Source organism: Phyllobates terribilis, unplaced genomic scaffold (genome assembly GCF_046119375.1).
Source record: "Phyllobates terribilis strain yellow unplaced genomic scaffold, ASM4611937v1 Scaffold_277__1_contigs__length_2500907, whole genome shotgun sequence".
In the NCBI taxonomy this organism is placed as follows: domain Eukaryota; kingdom Metazoa; phylum Chordata; class Amphibia; order Anura; family Dendrobatidae; genus Phyllobates; species Phyllobates terribilis.
Genome location: NW_027363037.1, coordinates 646,984 through 673,409, shown reverse-complemented (window position 1 = coordinate 673,409; position 26,426 = coordinate 646,984). Strand labels below are relative to the sequence as shown.

At 45.5% G+C, this 26,426-nt stretch overlaps 17 non-coding genes and 3 pseudogenes across 17 annotated transcripts; all 20 read left to right on the top strand.

Moving 5' to 3' along the window:
- The first annotated feature begins 484 nt into the window (after positions 1–484).
- Positions 485–675, top strand: LOC141219930 (U2 spliceosomal RNA). The gene has a single exon (XR_012288305.1). It is a non-coding gene; the product is annotated as a U2 spliceosomal RNA (small nuclear RNA).
- A 1,115-nt stretch (positions 676–1,790) lies between these two features.
- Positions 1,791–1,981, top strand: LOC141219929 (U2 spliceosomal RNA). The gene has a single exon (XR_012288304.1). It is a non-coding gene; the product is annotated as a U2 spliceosomal RNA (small nuclear RNA).
- A 2,445-nt stretch (positions 1,982–4,426) lies between these two features.
- On the top strand, positions 4,427–4,620 carry LOC141219678 (U2 spliceosomal RNA). Its single transcript, XR_012288120.1, has one exon. It is a non-coding gene; the product is annotated as a U2 spliceosomal RNA (small nuclear RNA).
- Positions 4,621–5,735: 1,115 nt separating this feature from the next.
- On the top strand, positions 5,736–5,926 carry LOC141220248 (U2 spliceosomal RNA). Its single transcript, XR_012288617.1, has one exon. It is a non-coding gene; the product is annotated as a U2 spliceosomal RNA (small nuclear RNA).
- A 1,115-nt stretch (positions 5,927–7,041) lies between these two features.
- Positions 7,042–7,133, top strand: LOC141219745 (U2 spliceosomal RNA; annotated as a pseudogene).
- Positions 7,134–7,922: 789 nt separating this feature from the next.
- Positions 7,923–8,104, top strand: LOC141219681 (U2 spliceosomal RNA). Its single transcript, XR_012288121.1, has one exon. It is a non-coding gene; the product is annotated as a U2 spliceosomal RNA (small nuclear RNA).
- Positions 8,105–9,219: 1,115 nt separating this feature from the next.
- Positions 9,220–9,410, top strand: LOC141219927 (U2 spliceosomal RNA). The gene has a single exon (XR_012288302.1). It is a non-coding gene; the product is annotated as a U2 spliceosomal RNA (small nuclear RNA).
- A 1,115-nt stretch (positions 9,411–10,525) lies between these two features.
- Positions 10,526–10,716, top strand: LOC141219926 (U2 spliceosomal RNA). The gene has a single exon (XR_012288301.1). It is a non-coding gene; the product is annotated as a U2 spliceosomal RNA (small nuclear RNA).
- Positions 10,717–11,831: 1,115 nt separating this feature from the next.
- On the top strand, positions 11,832–12,022 carry LOC141219925 (U2 spliceosomal RNA). Its single transcript, XR_012288300.1, has one exon. It is a non-coding gene; the product is annotated as a U2 spliceosomal RNA (small nuclear RNA).
- A 1,115-nt stretch (positions 12,023–13,137) lies between these two features.
- Positions 13,138–13,229, top strand: LOC141219755 (U2 spliceosomal RNA; annotated as a pseudogene).
- A 789-nt stretch (positions 13,230–14,018) lies between these two features.
- LOC141219629 (U2 spliceosomal RNA) lies at positions 14,019–14,201 on the top strand. The gene has a single exon (XR_012288084.1). It is a non-coding gene; the product is annotated as a U2 spliceosomal RNA (small nuclear RNA).
- A 1,115-nt stretch (positions 14,202–15,316) lies between these two features.
- LOC141219924 (U2 spliceosomal RNA) lies at positions 15,317–15,507 on the top strand. The gene has a single exon (XR_012288299.1). It is a non-coding gene; the product is annotated as a U2 spliceosomal RNA (small nuclear RNA).
- Positions 15,508–16,622: 1,115 nt separating this feature from the next.
- On the top strand, positions 16,623–16,813 carry LOC141219923 (U2 spliceosomal RNA). The gene has a single exon (XR_012288298.1). It is a non-coding gene; the product is annotated as a U2 spliceosomal RNA (small nuclear RNA).
- A 1,115-nt stretch (positions 16,814–17,928) lies between these two features.
- LOC141219754 (U2 spliceosomal RNA) lies at positions 17,929–18,020 on the top strand (annotated as a pseudogene).
- Positions 18,021–18,809: 789 nt separating this feature from the next.
- Positions 18,810–18,992, top strand: LOC141219628 (U2 spliceosomal RNA). The gene has a single exon (XR_012288083.1). It is a non-coding gene; the product is annotated as a U2 spliceosomal RNA (small nuclear RNA).
- Positions 18,993–20,107: 1,115 nt separating this feature from the next.
- On the top strand, positions 20,108–20,298 carry LOC141219922 (U2 spliceosomal RNA). Its single transcript, XR_012288297.1, has one exon. It is a non-coding gene; the product is annotated as a U2 spliceosomal RNA (small nuclear RNA).
- Positions 20,299–21,413: 1,115 nt separating this feature from the next.
- On the top strand, positions 21,414–21,604 carry LOC141219921 (U2 spliceosomal RNA). The gene has a single exon (XR_012288296.1). It is a non-coding gene; the product is annotated as a U2 spliceosomal RNA (small nuclear RNA).
- Positions 21,605–22,719: 1,115 nt separating this feature from the next.
- Positions 22,720–22,910, top strand: LOC141219920 (U2 spliceosomal RNA). The gene has a single exon (XR_012288295.1). It is a non-coding gene; the product is annotated as a U2 spliceosomal RNA (small nuclear RNA).
- A 1,115-nt stretch (positions 22,911–24,025) lies between these two features.
- LOC141219919 (U2 spliceosomal RNA) lies at positions 24,026–24,216 on the top strand. The gene has a single exon (XR_012288294.1). It is a non-coding gene; the product is annotated as a U2 spliceosomal RNA (small nuclear RNA).
- A 1,115-nt stretch (positions 24,217–25,331) lies between these two features.
- On the top strand, positions 25,332–25,522 carry LOC141219918 (U2 spliceosomal RNA). The gene has a single exon (XR_012288293.1). It is a non-coding gene; the product is annotated as a U2 spliceosomal RNA (small nuclear RNA).
- Positions 25,523–26,426: the final 904 nt, after the last annotated feature.

The following is a 26,426-nucleotide window of genomic DNA, read 5'->3' as shown; positions in this document are numbered from 1 at the left end:
AGCGACATTCAGCCAGCCAGGTATCCTGCCTGCAGTAGATGGAATGTGGCAATGGAACGCTGGCTGTGCGTGTCATAATAGGCTCTGAGCCTCTATATACCTGTGCACAGCAGCAGCCACCTTCAGTCTGCTGCTGGACAGCCAGCAGCAGCAGCAGCAGGAGAGGTATGTAATCAGGAGCCCTCCTGCTAAGGGTAGACAGCTGCTCGTTCCACCCCACCCCCCGCCTTAATTGGTTCTCCTCCCTTCCAACGGTGTTGAGGCGGGTGGGAACAGCAGGGGGTGAAGGTGCTGTGTTTAAAGAGGTGGAGTTATGCAGATCTAAAACGCGTGGATTGCAGCAGCAGCAAGCCGAAAAGTGCAGGCATGTAAGGGATCTAGAGGTTGACAACATGTCTTCTTAACGGGAGTCCAGGAGCTCATCTCCACAAATGGACTTTTCAGGATCCTTGGGTGGCTCCGTAGTTTGAAACCAATTCTGGTTATCGCTTCTCGGCCTTTTGGCTAAGATCAAGTGTAGTATCTGTTCTTATCAGTTTAATATCTGATACGTCCCCTATCTGGGGACCATATATTAAATGGATTTTTAGAACAGGGAGATGGAAAAAGAGCTTGCTCTGTCCACTCCACGCATTGACCTGGTATTGCAGTATCTCCAGGACCGGTGCACCCCTTCTTTAATGCAGTTTCTAAAATCAGAAAGAATTGAATTCAATGTTTTTTGTTCATTTTGCTTGTTTGTCGGATTTGGGGATGGACTCTTTGGCTTTGCTTTTCTTCTCCTCATTGGATTTTTCATGTTCAAAGTTGCAGAAGCCAGATTACAAGCTCATTTTGGTTCAACTTCAGCAACTGTGCATTGCATTGCCATGTAATGTGATGCAATGCTATCTTTCTAGCTCTCCCTTTTTACTTCCTTTTGGATAAACAGACATATTAGGCAAGCATTTTGGAGCTTTCACCTAAATAACTACAGGTGGTGAGATAAGCTGCACAATATAATTGACCTTTCAGTATATTGTTGCACACACACCATCTATTTAGCAAATGCCCTTGTTATCAACAGCAGCCTTTTAAACTCACCTGAGCTAACAGGTATGTGCGCTGGTTACTCTGCTGCGCTTAAAATTTCTTTTTTGGTTTGCTACAATGCCTTTTCTGAAACGTTGTCTCCTTCTGCTGGAACACTGACTTCTTTCATTTAATGCCTGCAGACTATAAAAGAGAACCCAACCCAAAAAGTTTGATTGATTAGTCTGTGGCATTCTGTTAAACTGTTGCTTATGGCGGTCTCTGTGAGCTTCTCAGCGACATTCAGCCAGCCAGGTATCCTGCCTGCAGTAGATGGAATGTGGCAATGGAACGCTGGCTGCGCGTGTCATAATAGGCTCTGAGCCTTTATATACCTGTGCACAGCAGCAGCCACCTTCAGTCTGCTGCTGGACAGCCAGCAGCAGCAGCAGCAGGAGAGGTATGTAATCAGGAGCCCTCCTGCTAAGGGTAGACAGCTGCTCGTTCCACCCCACCCCCCGCCTTAATTGGTTCTCCTCCCTTCCAACGGTGTTGAGGCGGGTGGGAACAGCAGGGGGTGAAGGTGCTGTGTTTAAAGAGGTGGAGTTATGCAGATCTAAAACGCGTGGATTGCAGCAGCAGCAAGCCGAAAAGTGCAGGCATGTAAGGGATCTAGAGGTTGACAACATGTCTTCTTAACGGGAGTCCAGGAGCTCATCTCCACAAATGGACTTTTCAGGATCCTTGGGTGGCTCCGTAGTTTGAAACCAATTCTGGTTATCGCTTCTCGGCCTTTTGGCTAAGATCAAGTGTAGTATCTGTTCTTATCAGTTTAATATCTGATACGTCCCCTATCTGGGGACCATATATTAAATGGATTTTTAGAACAGGGAGATGGAAAAAGAGCTTGCTCTGTCCACTCCACGCATTGACCTGGTATTGCAGTATCTCCAGGACCGGTGCACCCCTTCTTTAATGCAGTTTCTAAAATCAGAAAGAATTGAATTCAATGTTTTTTGTTCATTTTGCTTGTTTGTCGGATTTGGGGATGGACTCTTTGGCTTTGCTTTTCTTCTCCTCATTGGATTTTTCATGTTCAAAGTTGCAGAAGCCAGATTACAAGCTCATTTTGGTTCAACTTCAGCAACTGTGCATTGCATTGCCATGTAATGTGATGCAATGCTATCTTTCTAGCTCTCCCTTTTTACTTCCTTTTGGATAAACAGACATATTAGGCAAGCATTTTGGAGCTTTCACCTAAATAACTACAGGTGGTGAGATAAGCTGCACAATATAATTGACCTTTCAGTATATTGTTGCACACACACCATCTATTTAGCAAATGCCCTTGTTATCAACAGCAGCCTTTTAAACTCACCTGAGCTAACAGGTATGTGCGCTGGTTACTCTGCTGCGCTTAAAATTTCTTTTTTGGTTTGCTACAATGCCTTTTCTGAAACGTTGTCTCCTTCTGCTGGAACACTGACTTCTTTCATTTAATGCCTGCAGACTATAAAAGAGAACCCAACCCAAAAAGTTTGGTTGATTAGTCTGTGGCATTCTGTTAAACTGTTGCTTATGGCGGTCTCTGTGAGCTTCTCAGCGACATTCAGCCAGCCAGGTATCCTGCCTGCAGTAGATGGAATGTGGCAATGGAACGCTGGCTGCGCGTGTCATAATAGGCTCTGAGCCTTTATATACCTGTGCACAGCAGCAGCCACCTTCAGTCTGCTGCTGGACAGCCAGCAGCAGCAGCAGCAGGAGAGGTATGTAATCAGGAGCCCTCCTGCTAAGGGTAGACAGCTGCTCGTTCCACCCCACCCCCCGCCTTAATTGGTTCTCCTCCCTTCCAACGGTGTTGAGGCGGGTGGGAACAGCAGGGGGTGAAGGTGCTGTGTTTAAAGAGGTGGAGTTATGCAGATCTAAAACGCGTGGATTGCAGCAGCAGCAAGCCGAAAAGTGCAGGCATGTAAGGGATCTAGAGGTTGACAACATGTCTTCTTAACGGGAGTCCAGGAGCTCATCTCCACAAATGGACTTTTCAGGATCCTTGGGTGGCTCCGTAGTTTGAAACCAATTCTGGTTATCGCTTCTCGGCCTTTTGGCTAAGATCAAGTGCAGTGATCTAGCGGTTTCTGCCTTGGTCTTGGCTGGGAGGCGCTTGGGGTACCCGGCTCCTTGGCCTGGGGGGATCGCTACACTTATCGGTGGAGCTAAACCCCCCTGCTGCTATTAGGGAGTCGGATTAGTCCCTGGGCAACGAGAGGCGATCACCTTGTCACCACACATAGCTGTGAGGGGCAACTGTCGCCACACATAGCTGTGGTGGCAACATTTGGAGGATTAAAAGGAAAAAACGGAAGGAAAACGGATCGTTGAGATGGAGTTTTGGAAAAAGAAGAGATGCTTACGTTTTTTTGTGAAACGGGAGACGGAAGAAACTTTTTTGGAAGAAAAATGGATTCTGGAAATTTTGAGGAAATATGAAGTTTTGGAGAAGGATATCTACTGTATGCAAGAAATAAAGCAAGGTAAAGTTTGTGATGTGACTCTAGTTTCTGAGGAAAAGTGCATTCATTTTTTCAAAGGCTGGAGTGAAGAGGATTCTGGGAAAATTGGAGTAAGTGCATCATTCATGGGGAAACCGAAGAGTGTGATAATTTACATGGACAATCCGTTTGTGGAAATAGAGGAGATAATGGTTTTTTTGGAATCTAAATGTAAGATGGTAAAGTTTCAGAAATTATACAGGAACAAAGTTGGTATTTGGAACGGAAAGAGACGTTTTTTGGTGTGGACAACAGGAGAAGAAAATTTGCAAAATGGGAGGATTATGGTAAACGGGAGTTCTGGGTATTGTTACATGGAAAGCAGCAAAGGAACTTTTGAAAAGAACTTTGGAGGACAAAAGGAAGATATTGGTGATAAAATGAAGAAGGAAGTTGATGCGATAATTATAGAGGAGAATAAGCAGGGAAAAGAAGTTGAAAGTTTAAAGGTGAAATTGAAGAAAAAGGTAACGGTACAGGAAAATTGTGGATCAAGGAAAGTATCTGGTGAAAAGAAAGAAGTAAAAGAGGAAAAGGGTAAAGTGTTGGAGAAGGTGGTGACTTTCAGAGATGATGAGGAAGAGTATGATTGGGAACAGATGCGGTTAGAGCATGAGGAGGAAGAAAAGAAGTTAAGGGGTTTTGTTGGGAGGAAAGTAAAAGAGAAAAAGGGGATATTTAGTTTGGGAAACCGGGTGAAGTAATGTCAGTTGTGATTTGTTTGGAAACTGTTGAAACTGCAAACGAATTGTTATGTTTAACTTTATATATATTAATTCAAATGAAAAAATATAAATATAATATCTAAACACGATGATGGAACTAAAATCTTGAGTTTGGTGATATATGATTTAAGATTATAAAACTTAATTTCTGAGTGTTTGGAAAAAAAAAAAAAAAAAAAAAATCTGTTCTTATCAGTTTAATATCTGATACGTCCCCTATCTGGGGACCATATATTAAATGGATTTTTAGAACAGGGAGATGGAAAAAGAGCTTGCTCTGTCCACTCCACGCATTGACCTGGTATTGCAGTATCTCCAGGACCGGTGCACCCCTTCTTTAATGCAGTTTCTAAAATCAGAAAGAATTGAATTCAATGTTTTTTGTTCATTTTGCTTGTTTGTCGGATTTTGGGATGGACTCTTTGGCTTTGCTTTTCTTCTCCTCATTGGATTTTTCATGTTCAAAGTTGCAGAAGCCAGATTACAAGCTCATTTTGGTTCAACTTCAGCAACTGTGCATTGCATTGCCATGTAATGTGATGCAATGCTATCTTTCTAGCTCTCCCTTTTTACTTCCTTTTGGATAAACAGACATATTAGGCAAGCATTTTGGAGCTTTCACCTAAATAACTACAGGTGGTGAGATAAGCTGCACAATATAATTGACCTTTCAGTATATTGTTGCACACACACCATCTATTTAGCAAATGCCCTTGTTATCAACAGCAGCCTTTTAAACTCACCTGAGCTAACAGGTATGTGCGCTGGTTACTCTGCTGCGCTTAAAATTTCTTTTTTGGTTTGCTACAATGCCTTTTCTGAAACGTTGTCTCCTTCTGCTGGAACACTGACTTCTTTCATTTAATGCCTGCAGACTATAAAAGAGAACCCAACCCAAAAAGTTTGGTTGATTAGTCTGTGGCATTCTGTTAAACTGTTGCTTATGGCGGTCTCTGTGAGCTTCTCAGCGACATTCAGCCAGCCAGGTATCCTGCCTGCAGTAGATGGAATGTGGCAATGGAACGCTGGCTGCGCGTGTCATAATAGGCTCTGAGCCTTTATATACCTGTGCACAGCAGCAGCCACCTTCAGTCTGCTGCTGGACAGCCAGCAGCAGCAGCAGCAGGAGAGGTATGTAATCAGGAGCCCTCCTGCTAAGGGTAGACAGCTGCTCGTTCCACCCCACCCCCCGCCTTAATTGGTTCTCCTCCCTTCCAACGGTGTTGAGGCGGGTGGGAACAGCAGGGGGTGAAGGTGCTGTGTTTAAAGAGGTGGAGTTATGCAGATCTAAAACGCGTGGATTGCAGCAGCAGCAAGCCGAAAAGTGCAGGCATGTAAGGGATCTAGAGGTTGACAACATGTCTTCTTAACGGGAGTCCAGGAGCTCATCTCCACAAATGGACTTTTCAGGATCCTTGGGTGGCTCCGTAGTTTGAAACCAATTCTGGTTATCGCTTCTCGGCCTTTTGGCTAAGATCAAGTGTAGTATCTGTTCTTATCAGTTTAATATCTGATACGTCCCCTATCTGGGGACCATATATTAAATGGATTTTTAGAACAGGGAGATGGAAAAAGAGCTTGCTCTGTCCACTCCACGCATTGACCTGATATTGCAGTATCTCCAGGACCGGTGCACCCCTTCTTTAATGCAGTTTCTAAAATCAGAAAGAATTGAATTCAATGTTTTTTGTTCATTTTGCTTGTTTGTCGGATTTGGGGATGGACTCTTTGGCTTTGCTTTTCTTCTCCTCATTGGATTTTTCATGTTCAAAGTTGCAGAAGCCAGATTACAAGCTCATTTTGGTTCAACTTCAGCAACTGTGCATTGCATTGCCATGTAATGTGATGCAATGCTATCTTTCTAGCTCTCCCTTTTTACTTCCTATTGGATAAACAGACATATTAGGCAAGCATTTTGGAGCTTTCACCTAAATAACTACAGGTGGTGAGATAAGCTGCACAATATAATTGACCTTTCAGTATATTGTTGCACACACACCATCTATTTAGCAAATGCCCTTGTTATCAACAGCAGCCTTTTAAACTCACCTGAGCTAACAGGTATGTGCGCTGGTTACTCTGCTGCGCTTAAAATTTCTTTTTTGGTTTGCTACAATGCCTTTTCTGAAACGTTGTCTCCTTCTGCTGGAACACTGACTTCTTTCATTTAATGCCTGCAGACTATAAAAGAGAACCCAACCCAAAAAGTTTGGTTGATTAGTCTGTGGCATTCTGTTAAACTGTTGCTTATGGCGGTCTCTGTGAGCTTCTCAGCGACATTCAGCCAGCCAGGTATCCTGCCTGCAGTAGATGGAATGTGGCAATGGAACGCTGGCTGCGCGTGTCATAATAGGCTCTGAGCCTTTATATACCTGTGCACAGCAGCAGCCACCTTCAGTCTGCTGCTGGACAGCCAGCAGCAGCAGCAGCAGGAGAGGTATGTAATCAGGAGCCCTCCTGCTAAGGGTAGACAGCTGCTCGTTCCACCCCACCCCCCGCCTTAATTGGTTCTCCTCCCTTCCAACGGTGTTGAGGCAGGTGGGAACAGCAGGGGGTGAAGGTGCTGTGTTTAAAGAGGTGGAGTTATGCAGATCTAAAACGCGTGGATTGCAGCAGCAGCAAGCCGAAAAGTGCAGGCATGTAAGGGATCTAGAGGTTGACAACATGTCTTCTTAACGGGAGTCCAGGAGCTCATCTCCACAAATGGACTTTTCAGGATCCTTGGGTGGCTCCGTAGTTTGAAACCAATTCTGGTTATCGCTTCTCGGCCTTTTGGCTAAGATCAAGTGTAGTATCTTTCGAAAAGGCGGTTTTGGATGTTGGCCGCCCTAGTAGATTGATACATTATGCACACTGGGGTTTAGGCGCTTGTTAGTACGCCAGATGGCTAATATAGTCATCTGGTGGAAAGCATGGCCCCCCAGGATCGACGCCATTGGGCCGGGGAAGATCGAAAGCCCGAAGTGTGAAGTGCCCCAGGAGTGGTGACCCTGGGGTGCCTTAACTCACTGGGATTGGGAACCCCACTTGAGTTTATGGCACATTTGCACAAGCACTTCAAATTTTCTTTCTTCGCACACACCCTTATTCCGGGCCTTCTGGCCTTAGGATGGGGAATTTTTTAATTACCGGTCGAAGGTCCGGGCAGTATTATACTGTGAAACCTTCACTATTTATTTAATTTCTTTGTCACTGTGTGTCCACTTATTCACGTGTGTCACGTCCTACTAGGATTTTGTCGGGATGCGGTTCCCTTACGGGTTCCTCTCTTGGCAGGTCTAGGGGGGGAGTGTGTGGCCATCAGGTTCCGCTCCCCCCTGAACCCCCCTGGCTCTCCTCTTTCGGGAGGAGAGCGTTGTTGGCTCCCCTCTTCCGGGAGGGGAGCACAGTCTTTGGCTCCCAGTGCCTTGCTCGGGTGAGAACTCGGGCAGGTGCTGGGGGTAAGATTGGGTCGCCTCTGGCTTCTGCTGGAGGTGGCTTTTTGTCCCTGTTCCTCGCTGTGGCCTTTTGGCTCGGAGGGACGGGGAATGGTTTGGGGGACCCTTCTCCTTTTGGAGAGGGTTTCAAGAAGACCAGCATCCTAGTGCACTTTTTTTGTGGCACTTGTCACTTTTTTAAGCGCACTCGGGTTTTGTACACGAATTCGGGCTTTCGATAAAAAAAAAATCTGTTCTTATCAGTTTAATATCTGATACGTCCCCTATCTGGGGACCATATATTAAATGGATTTTTAGAACAGGGAGATGGAAAAAGAGCTTGCTCTGTCCACTCCACGCATTGACCTGGTATTGCAGTATCTCCAGGACCGGTTCACCCCTTCTTTAATGCAGTTTCTAAAATCAGAAAGAATTGAATTCAATGTTTTTTGTTCATTTTGCTTGTTTGTCGGATTTGGGGATGGACTCTTTGGCTTTGCTTTTCTTCTCCTCATTGGATTTTTCATGTTCAAAGTTGCAGAAGCCAGATTACAAGCTCATTTTGGTTCAACTTCAGCAACTGTGCATTGCATTGCCATGTAATGTGATGCAATGCTATCTTTCTAGCTCTCCCTTTTTACTTCCTTTTGGATAAACAGACATATTAGGCAAGCATTTTGGAGCTTTCACCTAAATAACTACAGGTGGTGAGATAAGCTGCACAATATAATTGACCTTTCAGTATATTGTTGCACACACACCATCTATTTAGCAAATGCCCTTGTTATCAACAGCAGCCTTTTAAACTCACCTGAGCTAACAGGTATGTGCGCTGGTTACTCTGCTGTGCTTAAAATTTCTTTTTTGGTTTGCTACAATGCCTTTTCTGAAACGTTGTCTCCTTCTGCTGGAACACTGACTTCTTTCATTTAATGCCTGCAGACTATAAAAGAGAACCCAACCCAAAAAGTTTGGTTGATTAGTCTGTGGCATTCTGTTAAACTGTTGCTTATGGCGGTCTCTGTGAGCTTCTCAGCGACATTCAACCAGCCAGGTATCCTGCCTGCAGTAGATGGAATGTGGCAATGGAACGCTGGCTGCGCGTGTCATAATAGGCTCTGAGCCTTTATATACCTGTGCACAGCAGCAGCCACCTTCAGTCTGCTGCTGGACAGCCAGCAGCAGCAGCAGCAGGAGAGGTATGTAATCAGGAGCCCTCCTGCTAAGGGTAGACAGCTGCTCGTTCCACCCCACCCCCCGCCTTAATTGGTTCTCCTCCCTTCCAACGGTGTTGAGGCGGGTGGGAACAGCAGGGGGTGAAGGTGCTGTGTTTAAAGAGGTGGAGTTATGCAGATCTAAAACGCGTGGATTGCAGCAGCAGCAAGCCGAAAAGTGCAGGCATGTAAGGGATCTAGAGGTTGACAACATGTCTTCTTAACGGGAGTCCAGGAGCTCATCTCCACAAATGGACTTTTCAGGATCCTTGGGTGGCTCCGTAGTTTGAAACCAATTCTGGTTATCGCTTCTCGGCCTTTTGGCTAAGATCAAGTGTAGTATCTGTTCTTATCAGTTTAATATCTGATACGTCCCCTATCTGGGGACCATATATTAAATGGATTTTTAGAACAGGGAGATGGAAAAAGAGCTTGCTCTGTCCACTCCACGCATTGACCTGGTATTGCAGTATCTCCAGGACCGGTGCACCCCTTCTTTAATGCAGTTTCTAAAATCAGAAAGAATTGAATTCAATGTTTTTTGTTCATTTTGCTTGTTTGTCGGATTTGGGGATGGACTCTTTGGCTTTGCTTTTCTTCTCCTCATTGGATTTTTCATGTTCAAAGTTGCAGAAGCCAGATTACAAGCTCATTTTGGTTCAACTTCAGCAACTGTGCATTGCATTGCCATGTAATGTGATGCAATGCTATCTTTCTAGCTCTCCCTTTTTACTTCCTTTTGGATAAACAGACATATTAGGCAAGCATTTTGGAGCTTTCACCTAAATAACTACAGGTGGTGAGATAAGCTGCACAATATAATTGACCTTTCAGTATATTGTTGCACACACACCATCTATTTAGCAAATGCCCTTGTTATCAACAGCAGCCTTTTAAACTCACCTGAGCTAACAGGTATGTGCGCTGGTTACTCTGCTGCGCTTAAAATTTCTTTTTTGGTTTGCTACAATGCCTTTTCTGAAACGTTGTCTCCTTCTGCTGGAACACTGACTTCTTTCATTTAATGCCTGCAGACTATAAAAGAGAACCCAACCCAAAAAGTTTGGTTGATTAGTCTGTGGCATTCTGTTAAACTGTTGCTTATGGCGGTCTCTGTGAGCTTCTCAGCGACATTCAGCCAGCCAGGTATCCTGCCTGCAGTAGATGGAATGTGGCAATGGAACGCTGGCTGCGCGTGTCATAATAGGCTCTGAGCCTTTATATACCTGTGCACAGCAGCAGCCACCTTCAGTCTGCTGCTGGACAGCCAGCAGCAGCAGCAGCAGGAGAGGTATGTAATCAGGAGCCCTCCTGCTAAGGGTAGACAGCTGCTCGTTCCACCCCACCCCCCGCCTTAATTGGTTCTCCTCCCTTCCAACGGTGTTGAGGCGGGTGGGAACAGCAGGGGGTGAAGGTGCTGTGTTTAAAGAGGTGGAGTTATGCAGATCTAAAACGCGTGGATTGCAGCAGCAGCAAGCCGAAAAGTGCAGGCATGTAAGGGATCTAGAGGTTGACAACATGTCTTCTTAACGGGAGTCCAGGAGCTCATCTCCACAAATGGACTTTTCAGGATCCTTGGGTGGCTCCGTAGTTTGAAACCAATTCTGGTTATCGCTTCTCGGCCTTTTGGCTAAGATCAAGTGTAGTATCTGTTCTTATCAGTTTAATATCTGATACGTCCCCTATCTGGGGACCATATATTAAATGGATTTTTAGAACAGGGAGATGGAAAAAGAGCTTGCTCTGTCCACTCCACGCATTGACCTGGTATTGCAGTATCTCCAGGACCGGTGCACCCCTTCTTTAATGCAGTTTCTAAAATCAGAAAGAATTGAATTCAATGTTTTTTGTTCATTTTGCTTGTTTGTCGGATTTGGGGATGGACTCTTTGGCTTTGCTTTTCTTCTCCTCATTGGATTTTTCATGTTCAAAGTTGCAGAAGCCAGATTACAAGCTCATTTTGGTTCAACTTCAGCAACTGTGCATTGCATTGCCATGTAATGTGATGCAATGCTATCTTTCTAGCTCTCCCTTTTTACTTCCTTTTGGATAAACAGACATATTAGGCAAGCATTTTGGAGCTTTCACCTAAATAACTACAGGTGGTGAGATAAGCTGCACAATATAATTGACCTTTCAGTATATTGTTGCACACACACCATCTATTTAGCAAATGCCCTTGTTATCAACAGCAGCCTTTTAAACTCACCTGAGCTAACAGGTATGTGCGCTGGTTACTCTGCTGCGCTTAAAATTTCTTTTTTGGTTTGCTACAATGCCTTTTCTGAAACGTTGTCTCCTTCTGCTGGAACACTGACTTCTTTCATTTAATGCCTGCAGACTATAAAAGAGAACCCAACCCAAAAAGTTTGGTTGATTAGTCTGTGGCATTCTGTTAAACTGTTGCTTATGGCGGTCTCTGTGAGCTTCTCAGCGACATTCAGCCAGCCAGGTATCCTGCCTGCAGTAGATGGAATGTGGCAATGGAACGCTGGCTGCGCGTGTCATAATAGGCTCTGAGCCTTTATATACCTGTGCACAGCAGCAGCCACCTTCAGTCTGCTGCTGGACAGCCAGCAGCAGCAGCAGCAGGAGAGGTATGTAATCAGGAGCCCTCCTGCTAAGGGTAGACAGCTGCTCGTTCCACCCCACCCCCCGCCTTAATTGGTTCTCCTCCCTTCCAACGGTGTTGAGGCGGGTGGGAACAGCAGGGGGTGAAGGTGCTGTGTTTAAAGAGGTGGAGTTATGCAGATCTAAAACGCGTGGATTGCAGCAGCAGCAAGCCGAAAAGTGCAGGCATGTAAGGGATCTAGAGGTTGACAACATGTCTTCTTAACGGGAGTCCAGGAGCTCATCTCCACAAATGGACTTTTCAGGATCCTTGGGTGGCTCCGTAGTTTGAAACCAATTCTGGTTATCGCTTCTCGGCCTTTTGGCTAAGATCAAGTGTAGTATCTGTTCTTATCAGTTTAATATCTGATACGTCCCCTATCTGGGGACCATATATTAAATGGATTTTTAGAACAGGGAGATGGAAAAAGAGCTTGCTCTGTCCACTCCACGCATTGACCTGGTATTGCAGTATCTCCAGGACCGGTGCACCCCTTCTTTAATGCAGTTTCTAAAATCAGAAAGAATTGAATTCAATGTTTTTTGTTCATTTTGCTTGTTTGTCGGATTTGGGGATGGACTCTTTGGCTTTGCTTTTCTTCTCCTCATTGGATTTTTCATGTTCAAAGTTGCAGAAGCCAGATTACAAGCTCATTTTGGTTCAACTTCAGCAACTGTGCATTGCATTGCCATGTAATGTGATGCAATGCTATCTTTCTAGCTCTCCCTTTTTACTTCCTTTTGGATAAACAGACATATTAGGCAAGCATTTTGGAGCTTTCACCTAAATAACTACAGGTGGTGAGATAAGCTGCACAATATAATTGACCTTTCAGTATATTGTTGCACACACACCATCTATTTAGCAAATGCCCTTGTTATCAACAGCAGCCTTTTAAACTCACCTGAGCTAACAGGTATGTGCGCTGGTTACTCTGCTGCGCTTAAAATTTCTTTTTTGGTTTGCTACAATGCCTTTTCTGAAACGTTGTCTCCTTCTGCTGGAACACTGACTTCTTTCATTTAATGCCTGCAGACTATAAAAGAGAACCCAACCCAAAAAGTTTGGTTGATTAGTCTGTGGCATTCTGTTAAACTGTTGCTTATGGCGGTCTCTGTGAGCTTCTCAGCGACATTCAGCCAGCCAGGTATCCTGCCTGCAGTAGATGGAATGTGGCAATGGAACGCTGGCTGCGCGTGTCATAATAGGCTCTGAGCCTTTATATACCTGTGCACAGCAGCAGCCACCTTCAGTCTGCTGCTGGACAGCCAGCAGCAGCAGCAGCAGGAGAGGTATGTAATCAGGAGCCCTCCTGCTAAGGGTAGACAGCTGCTCGTTCCACCCCACCCCCCGCCTTAATTGGTTCTCCTCCCTTCCAACGGTGTTGAGGCGGGTGGGAACAGCAGGGGGTGAAGGTGCTGTGTTTAAAGAGGTGGAGTTATGCAGATCTAAAACGCGTGGATTGCAGCAGCAGCAAGCCGAAAAGTGCAGGCATGTAAGGGATCTAGAGGTTGACAACATGTCTTCTTAACGGGAGTCCAGGAGCTCATCTCCACAAATGGACTTTTCAGGATCCTTGGGTGGCTCCGTAGTTTGAAACCAATTCTGGTTATCGCTTCTCGGCCTTTTGGCTAAGATCAAGTGTAGTATCTTTCGAAAAGGCGGTTTTGGATGTTGGCCGCCCTAGTAGATTGATACATTATGCACACTGGGGTTTAGGCGCTTGTTAGTACGCCAGGTGGCTAATATAGTCATCTGGTGGAAAGCATGGCCCCCCAGGATCGACGCCATTGGGCCGGGGAAGATCGAAAGCCCGAAGTGTGAAGTGCCCCAGGAGTGGTGACCCTGGGGTGCCTTAACTCACTGGGATTGGGAACCCCACTTGAGTTTATGGCACATTTGCACAAGCACTTCAAATTTTCTTTCTTCGCACACACCCTTATTCCGGGCCTTCTGGCCTTAGGATGGGGAATTTTTCAATTCCCGGTCGAAGGTCCGGGCAGTATTATACTGTGAAACCTTCACTATTTATTTAATTTCTTTGTCACTGTGTGTCCACTTATTCACGTGTGTCACGTCCTACTAGGATTTTGTCGGGATGCGGTTCCCTTACGGGTTCCTCTCTTGGCAGGTCTAGGGGAGGAGTGTGTGGCCATCAGGTTCCGCTCCCCCCTGAACCCCCCTGGCTCTCCTCTTTTGGGAGGAGAGCGTTGTTGGCTCCCCTCTTCCGGGAGGGGAGCACAGTCTTTGGCTCCCAGTGCCTTGCTCGGGTGAGAACTCGGGCAGGTGCTGGGGGTAAGATTGGGTCGCCTCTGGCTTCGGCTGGAGGTGGCTTTTTGTCCCTGTTCCTAGCTGTGGCCTTTTGGCTCGGAGGGACGGGGAATGGTTTGGGGGACCCTTCTCCTTTTGGAGAGGGTTTCATGAAGACCAGCATCCTAGTGCACTTTTTTTGTGGCACTTGTCACTTTTTTAAGCGCACTCGGGTTTTGTACACGAATTCGGGCTTTCGATAAAAAAAAAAATCTGTTCTTATCAGTTTAATATCTGATACGTCCCCTATCTGGGGACCATATATTAAATGGATTTTTAGAACAGGGAGATGGAAAAAGAGCTTGCTCTGTCCACTCCACGCATTGACCTGGTATTGCAGTATCTCCAGGACCGGTGCACCCCTTCTTTAATGCAGTTTCTAAAATCAGAAAGAATTGAATTCAATGTTTTTTGTTCATTTTGCTTGTTTGTCGGATTTGGGGATGGACTCTTTGGCTTTGCTTTTCTTCTCCTCATTGGATTTTTCATGTTCAAAGTTGCAGAAGCCAGATTACAAGCTCATTTTGGTTCAACTTCAGCAACTGTGCATTGCATTGCCATGTAATGTGATGCAATGCTATCTTTCTAGCTCTCCCTTTTTACTTCCTTTTGGATAAACAGACATATTAGGCAAGCATTTTGGAGCTTTCACCTAAATAACTACAGGTGGTGAGATAAGCTGCACAATATAATTGACCTTTCAGTATATTGTTGCACACACACCATCTATTTAGCAAATGCCCTTGTTATCAACAGCAGCCTTTTAAACTCACCTGAGCTAACAGGTATGTGCGCTGGTTACTCTGCTGTGCTTAAAATTTCTTTTTTGGTTTGCTACAATGCCTTTTCTGAAACGTTGTCTCCTTCTGCTGGAACACTGACTTCTTTCATTTAATGCCTGCAGACTATAAAAGAGAACCCAACCCAAAAAGTTTGGTTGATTAGTCTGTGGCATTCTGTTAAACTGTTGCTTATGGCGGTCTCTGTGAGCTTCTCAGCGACATTCAACCAGCCAGGTATCCTGCCTGCAGTAGATGGAATGTGGCAATGGAACGCTGGCTGCGCGTGTCATAATAGGCTCTGAGCCTTTATATACCTGTGCACAGCAGCAGCCACCTTCAGTCTGCTGCTGGACAGCCAGCAGCAGCAGCAGCAGGAGAGGTATGTAATCAGGAGCCCTCCTGCTAAGGGTAGACAGCTGCTCGTTCCACCCCACCCCCCGCCTTAATTGGTTCTCCTCCCTTCCAACGGTGTTGAGGCGGGTGGGAACAGCAGGGGGTGAAGGTGCTGTGTTTAAAGAGGTGGAGTTATGCAGATCTAAAACGCGTGGATTGCAGCAGCAGCAAGCCGAAAAGTGCAGGCATGTAAGGGATCTAGAGGTTGACAACATGTCTTCTTAACGGGAGTCCAGGAGCTCATCTCCACAAATGGACTTTTCAGGATCCTTGGGTGGCTCCGTAGTTTGAAACCAATTCTGGTTATCGCTTCTCGGCCTTTTGGCTAAGATCAAGTGTAGTATCTGTTCTTATCAGTTTAATATCTGATACGTCCCCTATCTGGGGACCATATATTAAATGGATTTTTAGAACAGGGAGATGGAAAAAGAGCTTGCTCTGTCCACTCCACGCATTGACCTGGTATTGCAGTATCTCCAGGACCGGTGCACCCCTTCTTTAATGCAGTTTCTAAAATCAGAAAGAATTGAATTCAATGTTTTTTGTTCATTTTGCTTGTTTGTCGGATTTGGGGATGGACTCTTTGGCTTTGCTTTTCTTCTCCTCATTGGATTTTTCATGTTCAAAGTTGCAGAAGCCAGATTACAAGCTCATTTTGGTTCAACTTCAGCAACTGTGCATTGCATTGCCATGTAATGTGATGCAATGCTATCTTTCTAGCTCTCCCTTTTTACTTCCTTTTGGATAAACAGACATATTAGGCAAGCATTTTGGAGCTTTCACCTAAATAACTACAGGTGGTGAGATAAGCTGCACAATATAATTGACCTTTCAGTATATTGTTGCACACACACCATCTATTTAGCAAATGCCCTTGTTATCAACAGCAGCCTTTTAAACTCACCTGAGCTAACAGGTATGTGCGCTGGTTACTCTGCTGCGCTTAAAATTTCTTTTTTGGTTTGCTACAATGCCTTTTCTGAAACGTTGTCTCCTTCTGCTGGAACACTGACTTCTTTCATTTAATGCCTGCAGACTATAAAAGAGAACCCAACCCAAAAAGTTTGGTTGATTAGTCTGTGGCATTCTGTTAAACTGTTGCTTATGGCGGTCTCTGTGAGCTTCTCAGCGACATTCAGCCAGCCAGGTATCCTGCCTGCAGTAGATGGAATGTGGCAATGGAACGCTGGCTGCGCGTGTCATAATAGGCTCTGAGCCTTTATATACCTGTGCACAGCAGCAGCCACCTTCAGTCTGCTGCTGGACAGCCAGCAGCAGCAGCAGCAGGAGAGGTATGTAATCAGGAGCCCTCCTGCTAAGGGTAGACAGCTGCTCGTTCCACCCCACCCCCCGCCTTAATTGGTTCTCCTCCCTTCCAACGGTGTTGAGGCGGGTGGGAACAGCAGGGGGTGAAGGTGCTGTGTTTAAAGAGGTGGAGTTATGCAGATCTAAAACGCGTGGATTGCAGCAGCAGCAAGCCGAAAAGTGCAGGCATGTAAGGGATCTAGAGGTTGACAACATGTCTTCTTAACGGGAGTCCAGGAGCTCATCTCCACAAATGGACTTTTCAGGATCCTTGGGTGGCTCCGTAGTTTGAAACCAATTCTGGTTATCGCTTCTCGGCCTTTTGGCTAAGATCAAGTGTAGTATCTGTTCTTATCAGTTTAATATCTGATACGTCCCCTATCTGGGGACCATATATTAAATGGATTTTTAGAACAGGGAGATGGAAAAAGAGCTTGCTCTGTCCACTCCACGCATTGACCTGGTATTGCAGTATCTCCAGGACCGGTGCACCCCTTCTTTAATGCAGTTTCTAAAATCAGAAAGAATTGAATTCAATGTTTTTTGTTCATTTTGCTTGTTTGTCGGATTTGGGGATGGACTCTTTGGCTTTGCTTTTCTTCTCCTCATTGGATTTTTCATGTTCAAAGTTGCAGAAGCCAGATTACAAGCTCATTTTGGTTCAACTTCAGCAACTGTGCATTGCATTGCCATGTAATGTGATGCAATGCTATCTTTCTAGCTCTCCCTTTTTACTTCCTTTTGGATAAACAGACATATTAGGCAAGCATTTTGGAGCTTTCACCTAAATAACTACAGGTGGTGAGATAAGCTGCACAATATAATTGACCTTTCAGTATATTGTTGCACACACACCATCTATTTAGCAAATGCCCTTGTTATCAACAGCAGCCTTTTAAACTCACCTGAGCTAACAGGTATGTGCGCTGGTTACTCTGCTGCGCTTAAAATTTCTTTTTTGGTTTGCTACAATGCCTTTTCTGAAACGTTGTCTCCTTCTGCTGGAACACTGACTTCTTTCATTTAATGCCTGCAGACTATAAAAGAGAACCCAACCCAAAAAGTTTGGTTGATTAGTCTGTGGCATTCTGTTAAACTGTTGCTTATGGCGGTCTCTGTGAGCTTCTCAGCGACATTCAGCCAGCCAGGTATCCTGCCTGCAGTAGATGGAATGTGGCAATGGAACGCTGGCTGCGCGTGTCATAATAGGCTCTGAGCCTTTATATACCTGTGCACAGCAGCAGCCACCTTCAGTCTGCTGCTGGACAGCCAGCAGCAGCAGCAGCAGGAGAGGTATGTAATCAGGAGCCCTCCTGCTAAGGGTAGACAGCTGCTCGTTCCACCCCACCCCCCGCCTTAATTGGTTCTCCTCCCTTCCAACGGTGTTGAGGCGGGTGGGAACAGCAGGGGGTGAAGGTGCTGTGTTTAAAGAGGTGGAGTTATGCAGATCTAAAACGCGTGGATTGCAGCAGCAGCAAGCCGAAAAGTGCAGGCATGTAAGGGATCTAGAGGTTGACAACATGTCTTCTTAACGGGAGTCCAGGAGCTCATCTCCACAAATGGACTTTTCAGGATCCTTGGGTGGCTCCGTAGTTTGAAACCAATTCTGGTTATCGCTTCTCGGCCTTTTGGCTAAGATCAAGTGTAGTATCTTTCGAAAAGGCGGTTTTGGATGTTGGCCGCCCTAGTAGATTGATACATTATGCACACTGGGGTTTAGGCGCTTGTTAGTACGCCAGGTGGCTAATATAGTCATCTGGTGGAAAGCATGGCCCCCCAGGATCGACGCCATTGGGCCGGGGAAGATCGAAAGCCCGAAGTGTGAAGTGCCCCAGGAGTGGTGACCCTGGGGTGCCTTAACTCACTGGGATTGGGAACCCCACTTGAGTTTATGGCACATTTGCACAAGCACTTCAAATTTTCTTTCTTCGCACACACCCTTATTCCGGGCCTTCTGGCCTTAGGATGGGGAATTTTTCAATTCCCGGTCGAAGGTCCGGGCAGTATTATACTGTGAAACCTTCACTATTTATTTAATTTCTTTGTCACTGTGTGTCCACTTATTCACGTGTGTCACGTCCTACTAGGATTTTGTCGGGATGCGGTTCCCTTACGGGTTCCTCTCTTGGCAGGTCTAGGGGAGGAGTGTGTGGCCATCAGGTTCCGCTACCCCCTGAACCCCCCTGGCTCTCCTCTTTTGGGAGGAGAGCGTTGTTGGCTCCCCTCTTCCGGGAGGGGAGCACAGTCTTTGGCTCCCAGTGCCTTGCTCGGGTGAGAACTCGGGCAGGTGCTGGGGGTAAGATTGGGTCGCCTCTGGCTTCGGCTGGAGGTGGCTTTTTGTCCCTGTTCCTAGCTGTGGCCTTTTGGCTCGGAGGGACGGGGAATGGTTTGGGGGACCCTTCTCCTTTTGGAGAGGGTTTCATGAAGACCAGCATCCTAGTGCACTTTTTTTGTGGCACTTGTCACTTTTTTAAGCGCACTCGGGTTTTGTACACGAATTCGGGCTTTCGATAAAAAAAAAAATCTGTTCTTATCAGTTTAATATCTGATACGTCCCCTATCTGGGGACCATATATTAAATGGATTTTTAGAACAGGGAGATGGAAAAAGAGCTTGCTCTGTCCACTCCACGCATTGACCTGGTATTGCAGTATCTCCAGGACCGGTGCACCCCTTCTTTAATGCAGTTTCTAAAATCAGAAAGAATTGAATTCAATGTTTTTTGTTCATTTTGCTTGTTTGTCGGATTTGGGGATGGACTCTTTGGCTTTGCTTTTCTTCTCCTCATTGGATTTTTCATGTTCAAAGTTGCAGAAGCCAGATTACAAGCTCATTTTGGTTCAACTTCAGCAACTGTGCATTGCATTGCCATGTAATGTGATGCAATGCTATCTTTCTAGCTCTCCCTTTTTACTTCCTTTTGGATAAACAGACATATTAGGCAAGCATTTTGGAGCTTTCACCTAAATAACTACAGGTGGTGAGATAAGCTGCACAATATAATTGACCTTTCAGTATATTGTTGCACACACACCATCTATTTAGCAAATGCCCTTGTTATCAACAGCAGCCTTTTAAACTCACCTGAGCTAACAGGTATGTGCGCTGGTTACTCTGCTGCGCTTAAAATTTCTTTTTTGGTTTGCTACAATGCCTTTTCTGAAACGTTGTCTCCTTCTGCTGGAACACTGACTTCTTTCATTTAATGCCTGCAGACTATAAAAGAGAACCCAACCCAAAAAGTTTGGTTGATTAGTCTGTGGCATTCTGTTAAACTGTTGCTTATGGCGGTCTCTGTGAGCTTCTCAGCGACATTCAGCCAGCCAGGTATCCTGCCTGCAGTAGATGGAATGTGGCAATGGAACGCTGGCTGCGCGTGCCATAATAGGCTCTGAGCCTTTATATACCTGTGCACAGCAGCAGCCACCTTCAGTCTGCTGCTGGACAGCCAGCAGCAGCAGCAGCAGGAGAGGTATGTAATCAGGAGCCCTCCTGCTAAGGGTAGACAGCTGCTCGTTCCACCCCACCCCCCGCCTTAATTGGTTCTCCTCCCTTCCAACGGTGTTGAGGCGGGTGGGAACAGCAGGGGGTGAAGGTGCTGTGTTTAAAGAGGTGGAGTTATGCAGATCTAAAACGCGTGGATTGCAGCAGCAGCAAGCCGAAAAGTGCAGGCATGTAAGGGATCTAGAGGTTGACAACATGTCTTCTTAACGGGAGTCCAGGAGCTCATCTCCACAAATGGACTTTTCAGGATCCTTGGGTGGCTCCGTAGTTTGAAACCAATTCTGGTTATCGCTTCTCGGCCTTTTGGCTAAGATCAAGTGTAGTATCTGTTCTTATCAGTTTAATATCTGATACGTCCCCTATCTGGGGACCATATATTAAATGGATTTTTAGAACAGGGAGATGGAAAAAGAGCTTGCTCTGTCCACTCCACGCATTGACCTGGTATTGCAGTATCTCCAGGACCGGTGCACCCCTTCTTTAATGCAGTTTCTAAAATCAGAAAGAATTGAATTCAATGTTTTTTGTTCATTTTGCTTGTTTGTCGGATTTGGGGATGGACTCTTTGGCTTTGCTTTTCTTCTCCTCATTGGATTTTTCATGTTCAAAGTTGCAGAAGCCAGATTACAAGCTCATTTTGGTTCAACTTCAGCAACTGTGCATTGCATTGCCATGTAATGTGATGCAATGCTATCTTTCTAGCTCTCCCTTTTTACTTCCTTTTGGATAAACAGACATATTAGGCAAGCATTTTGGAGCTTTCACCTAAATAACTACAGGTGGTGAGATAAGCTGCACAATATAATTGACCTTTCAGTATATTGTTGCACACACACCATCTATTTAGCAAATGCCCTTGTTATCAACAGCAGCCTTTTAAACTCACCTGAGCTAACAGGTATGTGCGCTGGTTACTCTGCTGCGCTTAAAATTTCTTTTTTGGTTTGCTACAATGCCTTTTCTGAAACGTTGTCTCCTTCTGCTGGAACACTGACTTCTTTCATTTAATGCCTGCAGACTATAAAAGAGAACCCAACCCAAAAAGTTTGGTTGATTAGTCTGTGGCATTCTGTTAAACTGTTGCTTATGGCGGTCTCTGTGAGCTTCTCAGCGACATTCAGCCAGCCAGGTATCCTGCCTGCAGTAGATGGAATGTGGCAATGGAACTCTGGCTGCGCGTGTCATAATAGGCTCTGAGCCTTTATATACCTGTGCACAGCAGCAGCCACCTTCAGTCTGCTGCTGGACAGCCAGCAGCAGCAGCAGCAGGAGAGGTATGTAATCAGGAGCCCTCCTGCTAAGGGTAGACAGCTGCTCGTTCCACCCCACCCCCCGCCTTAATTGGTTCTCCTCCCTTCCAACGGTGTTGAGGCGGGTGGGAACAGCAGGGGGTGAAGGTGCTGTGTTTAAAGAGGTGGAGTTATGCAGATCTAAAACGCGTGGATTGCAGCAGCAGCAAGCCGAAAAGTGCAGGCATGTAAGGGATCTAGAGGTTGACAACATGTCTTCTTAACGGGAGTCCAGGAGCTCATCTCCACAAATGGACTTTTCAGGATCCTTGGGTGGCTCCGTAGTTTGAAACCAATTCTGGTTATCGCTTCTCGGCCTTTTGGCTAAGATCAAGTGTAGTATCTGTTCTTATCAGTTTAATATCTGATACGTCCCCTATCTGGGGACCATATATTAAATGGATTTTTAGAACAGGGAGATGGAAAAAGAGCTTGCTCTGTCCACTCCACGCATTGACCTGGTATTGCAGTATCTCCAGGACCGGTGCACCCCTTCTTTAATGCAGTTTCTAAAATCAGAAAGAATTGAATTCAATGTTTTTTGTTCATTTTGCTTGTTTGTCGGATTTGGGGATGGACTCTTTGGCTTTGCTTTTCTTCTCCTCATTGGATTTTTCATGTTCAAAGTTGCAGAAGCCAGATTACAAGCTCATTTTGGTTCAACTTCAGCAACTGTGCATTGCATTGCCATGTAATGTGATGCAATGCTATCTTTCTAGCTCTCCCTTTTTACTTCCTTTTGGATAAACAGACATATTAGGCAAGCATTTTGGAGCTTTCACCTAAATAACTACAGGTGGTGAGATAAGCTGCACAATATAATTGACCTTTCAGTATATTGTTGCACACACACCATCTATTTAGCAAATGCCCTTGTTATCAACAGCAGCCTTTTAAACTCACCTGAGCTAACAGGTATGTGCGCTGGTTACTCTGCTGCGCTTAAAATTTCTTTTTTGGTTTGCTACAATGCCTTTTCTGAAACGTTGTCTCCTTCTGCTGGAACACTGACTTCTTTCATTTAATGCCTGCAGACTATAAAAGAGAACCCAACCCAAAAAGTTTGGTTGATTAGTCTGTGGCATTCTGTTAAACTGTTGCTTATGGCGGTCTCTGTGAGCTTCTCAGCGACATTCAGCCAGCCAGGTATCCTGCCTGCAGTAGATGGAATGTGGCAATGGAACGCTGGCTGCGCGTGTCATAATAGGCTCTGAGCCTTTATATACCTGTGCACAGCAGCAGCCACCTTCAGTCTGCTGCTGGACAGCCAGCAGCAGCAGCAGCAGGAGAGGTATGTAATCAGGAGCCCTCCTGCTAAGGGTAGACAGCTGCTCGTTCCACCCCACCCCCCGCCTTAATTGGTTCTCCTCCCTTCCAACGGTGTTGAGGCGGGTGGGAACAGCAGGGGGTGAAGGTGCTGTGTTTAAAGAGGTGGAGTTATGCAGATCTAAAACACGTGGATTGCAGCAGCAGCAAGCCGAAAAGTGCAGGCATGTAAGGGATCTAGAGGTTGACAACATGTCTTCTTAACGGGAGTCCAGGAGCTCATCTCCACAAATGGACTTTTCAGGATCCTTGGGTGGCTCCGTAGTTTGAAACCAATTCTGGTTATCGCTTCTCGGCCTTTTGGCTAAGATCAAGTGTAGTATCTGTTCTTATCAGTTTAATATCTGATACGTCCCCTATCTGGGGACCATATATTAAATGGATTTTTAGAACAGGGAGATGGAAAAAGAGCTTGCTCTGTCCACTCCACGCATTGACCTGGTATTGCAGTATCTCCAGGACCGGTGCACCCCTTCTTTAATGCAGTTTCTAAAATCAGAAAGAATTGAATTCAATGTTTTTTGTTCATTTTGCTTGTTTGTCGGATTTGGGGATGGACTCTTTGGCTTTGCTTTTCTTCTCCTCATTGGATTTTTCATGTTCAAAGTTGCAGAAGCCAGATTACAAGCTCATTTTGGTTCAACTTCAGCAACTGTGCATTGCATTGCCATGTAATGTGATGCAATGCTATCTTTCTAGCCCTCCCTTTTTACTTCCTTTTGGATAAACAGACATATTAGGCAAGCATTTTGGAGCTTTCACCTAAATAACTACAGGTGGTGAGATAAGCTGCACAATATAATTGACCTTTCAGTATATTGTTGCACACACACCATCTATTTAGCAAATGCCCTTGTTATCAACAGCAGCCTTTTAAACTCACCTGAGCTAACAGGTATGTGCGCTGGTTACTCTGCTGCGCTTAAAATTTCTTTTTTGGTTTGCTACAATGCCTTTTCTGAAACGTTGTCTCCTTCTGCTGGAACACTGACTTCTTTCATTTAATGCCTGCAGACTATAAAAGAGAACCCAACCCAAAAAGTTTGGTTGATTAGTCTGTGGCATTCTGTTAAACTGTTGCTTATGGCGGTCTCTGTGAGCTTCTCAGCGACATTCAGCCAGCCAGGTATCCTGCCTGCAGTAGATGGAATGTGGCAATGGAACGCTGGCTGCGCGTGTCATAATAGGCTCTGAGCCTTTATATACCTGTGCACAGCAGCAGCCACCTTCAGTCTGCTGCTGGACAGCCAGCAGCAGCAGCAGCAGGAGAGGTATGTAATCAGGAGCCCTCCTGCTAAGGGTAGACAGCTGCTCGTTCCACCCCACCCCCCGCCTTAATTGGTTCTCCTCCCTTCCAACGGTGTTGAGGCGGGTGGGAACAGCAGGGGGTGAAGGTGCTGTGTTTAAAGAGGTGGAGTTATGCAGATCTAAAACGCGTGGATTGCAGCAGCAGCAAGCCGAAAAGTGCAGGCATGTAAGGGATCTAGAGGTTGACAACATGTCTTCTTAACGGGAGTCCAGGAGCTCATCTCCACAAATGGACTTTTCAGGATCCTTGGGTGGCTCCGTAGTTTGAAACCAATTCTGGTTATCGCTTCTCGGCCTTTTGGCTAAGATCAAGTGTAGTATCTGTTCTTATCAGTTTAATATCTGATACGTCCCCTATCTGGGGACCATATATTAAATGGATTTTTAGAACAGGGAGATGGAAAAAGAGCTTGCTCTGTCCACTCCACGCATTGACCTGGTATTGCAGTATCTCCAGGACCGGTGCACCCCTTCTTTAATGCAGTTTCTAAAATCAGAAAGAATTGAATTCAATGTTTTTTGTTCATTTTGCTTGTTTGTCGGATTTGGGGATGGACTCTTTGGCTTTGCTTTTCTTCTCCTCATTGGATTTTTCATGTTCAAAGTTGCAGAAGCCAGATTACAAGCTCATTTTGGTTCAACTTCAGCAACTGTGCATTGCATTGCCATGTAATGTGATGCAATGCTATCTTTCTAGCTCTCCCTTTTTACTTCCTTTTGGATAAACAGACATATTAGGCAAGCATTTTGGAGCTTTCACCTAAATAACTACAGGTGGTGAGATAAGCTGCACAATATAATTGACCTTTCAGTATATTGTTGCACACACACCATCTATTTAGCAAATGCCCTTGTTATCAACAGCAGCCTTTTAAACTCACCTGAGCTAACAGGTATGTGCGCTGGTTACTCTGCTGCGCTTAAAATTTCTTTTTTGGTTTGCTACAATGCCTTTTCTGAAACGTTGTCTCCTTCTGCTGGAACACTGACTTCTTTCATTTAATGCCTGCAGACTATAAAAGAGAACCCAACCCAAAAAGTTTGGTTGATTAGTCTGTGGCATTCTGTTAAACTGTTGCTTATGGCGGTCTCTGTGAGCTTCTCAGCGACATTCAGCCAGCCAGGTATCCTGCCTGCAGTAGATGGAATGTGGCAATGGAACTCTGGCTGCGCGTGTCATAATAGGCTCTGAGCCTTTATATACCTGTGCACAGCAGCAGCCACCTTCAGTCTGCTGCTGGACAGCCAGCAGCAGCAGCAGCAGGAGAGGTATGTAATCAGGAGCCCTCCTGCTAAGGGTAGACAGCTGCTCGTTCCACCCCACCCCCCGCCTTAATTGGTTCTCCTCCCTTCCAACGGTGTTGAGGCGGGTGGGAACAGCAGGGGGTGAAGGTGCTGTGTTTAAAGAGGTGGAGTTATGCAGATCTAAAACGCGTGGATTGCAGCAGCAGCAAGCCGAAAAGTGCAGGCATGTAAGGGATCTAGAGGTTGACAACATGTCTTCTTAACGGGAGTCCAGGAGCTCATCTCCACAAATGGACTTTTCAGGATCCTTGGGTGGCTCCGTAGTTTGAAACCAATTCTGGTTATCGCTTCTCGGCCTTTTGGCTAAGATCAAGTGTAGTATCTGTTCTTATCAGTTTAATATCTGATACGTCCCCTATCTGGGGACCATATATTAAATGGATTTTTAGAACAGGGAGATGGAAAAAGAGCTTGCTCTGTCCACTCCACGCATTGACCTGGTATTGCAGTATCTCCAGGACCGGTGCACCCCTTCTTTAATGCAGTTTCTAAAATCAGAAAGAATTGAATTCAATGTTTTTTGTTCATTTTGCTTGTTTGTCGGATTTGGGGATGGACTCTTTGGCTTTGCTTTTCTTCTCCTCATTGGATTTTTCATGTTCAAAGTTGCAGAAGCCAGATTACAAGCTCATTTTGGTTCAACTTCAGCAACTGTGCATTGCATTGCCATGTAATGTGATGCAATGCTATCTTTCTAGCTCTCCCTTTTTACTTCCTTTTGGATAAACAGACATATTAGGCAAGCATTTTGGAGCTTTCACCTAAATAACTACAGGTGGTGAGATAAGCTGCACAATATAATTGACCTTTCAGTATATTGTTGCACACACACCATCTATTTAGCAAATGCCCTTGTTATCAACAGCAGCCTTTTAAACTCACCTGAGCTAACAGGTATGTGCGCTGGTTACTCTGCTGCGCTTAAAATTTCTTTTTTGGTTTGCTACAATGCCTTTTCTGAAACGTTGTCTCCTTCTGCTGGAACACTGACTTCTTTCATTTAATGCCTGCAGACTATAAAAGAGAACCCAACCCAAAAAGTTTGGTTGATTAGTCTGTGGCATTCTGTTAAACTGTTGCTTATGGCGGTCTCTGTGAGCTTCTCAGCGACATTCAGCCAGCCAGGTATCCTGCCTGCAGTAGATGGAATGTGGCAATGGAACGCTGGCTGCGCGTGTCATAATAGGCTCTGAGCCTTTATATACCTGTGCACAGCAGCAGCCACCTTCAGTCTGCTGCTGGACAGCCAGCAGCAGCAGCAGCAGGAGAGGTATGTAATCAGGAGCCCTCCTGCTAAGGGTAGACAGCTGCTCGTTCCACCCCACCCCCCGCCTTAATTGGTTCTCCTCCCTTCCAACGGTGTTGAGGCGGGTGGGAA